Source organism: Elephantulus edwardii, unplaced genomic scaffold (assembly GCF_000299155.1).
Source record: "Elephantulus edwardii isolate Elephantulus edwardi_28Jun2011 unplaced genomic scaffold, EleEdw1.0 scaffold00639, whole genome shotgun sequence".
NCBI lineage: Eukaryota > Metazoa > Chordata > Mammalia > Macroscelidea > Macroscelididae > Elephantulus > Elephantulus edwardii.
Window position 1 is genome coordinate 1,997 of NW_006400389.1, and position 1,331 is coordinate 3,327.

Genomic DNA, 1,331 nt, shown 5'->3' on the forward strand with positions numbered 1-1,331 from the left:
CTATCCTCTGCCATTCTCATCATCTCTGTGACATATTTGGGCTTATTGCTGCAGCCACTGTGTCAGGTCATCTCCTGCAGGGTCTTCCTCTCCTTTGCTGACTCTCCATCCTTCCAAGCATGATGTCTCCTTCCAAGGAATGGCCCTTCCTAACAACCTGCTCAAAGTATGTGAGACTAAGCATCACCAAACTTGCTTTTAAGGAGCATTCTGTCTGAACTTTTCCAAGACATACCTATTTGTTCTTTTGGCAGTCCATGGGATAATCAATATTCTTCTCCAACACTAGACCTCAAAGACATTGATTCTTTTCCTGTTATCGTCATTCATTGTCCAGCTCTCAGATACATAACAAGTGATCGAAAACATCGTGGCCTACTTAGGCACACCTTAGTCTTTAAACTGATATCATTGCTCCTCAGCACTTTAGAGACGTCCCTGATAACAGACTTTCCTAATGCAGTACATCATTTGAGCCCATTTATTTGGAATCACTATCATTACAAAATTACATTATTATGCTGACTGAAACGATGGTAGTTCAAATCCATTAACTGCTTCATAAGAAACATGATATTTGCTTCTATAAAGATTTACAACATTGTGAACTCTGTCCTACCAGAATCTTTATGAGTTGGAATAAACTCTGTGATGGTGGGCGGGGATTTGAGGCTTTCCTCAAAAGTCCCTACAGCAAATCATTCCAAGCTAGATGCATAGGACTTCATCTGTAAACTAATTCCAAACAGCTGTAGTCTTGGGCAGGCAAATGTGAACACCTTGATCCATGTAGGACAGAGCCATCTTAGTAAAGCCAATATCATTTCCTACATTTGGCAGCTGGCTAGTTTTCTGCCTTTGACCTTGTTCACTTATTGATTTGGCATTTTAAACAGCATCCTTCTTGGAAAATGTACCTCTGGGCAGAGATGCAGAGACTAAAATTCACAAATAAATGCAGCCAACTCATTTTTCCATGGAAATTAAAGCGGTGGAAGTTAGGGTAGAGTTCTGTACATTCTTTTCCCCTTTGGCTGTCCCTTTCTTCCCAAGGTGGTCCAAGTCCCTCTCCTCCTCTGTTTTTTATATTTTTTCCTGGGCTGCCTTTTTTTACCAGCATCCTATGGAAGAGAAAGCCAGTAGGTATGAGTAGAGAAAAGACAGACCTGTAAAAGAAGAAAAGAAAGGTGCATTTTGAAGTGGAGTCCTGCCATTTATGTTTTCTAGTCTAATGAAGGTAATTGTACCACATGGCTCTGCCATGAGGTCTTTGTTTTCTTATTTCCCTAAACGCAAACCAGATGATTCATTAAACACAACCTTAGCAATTA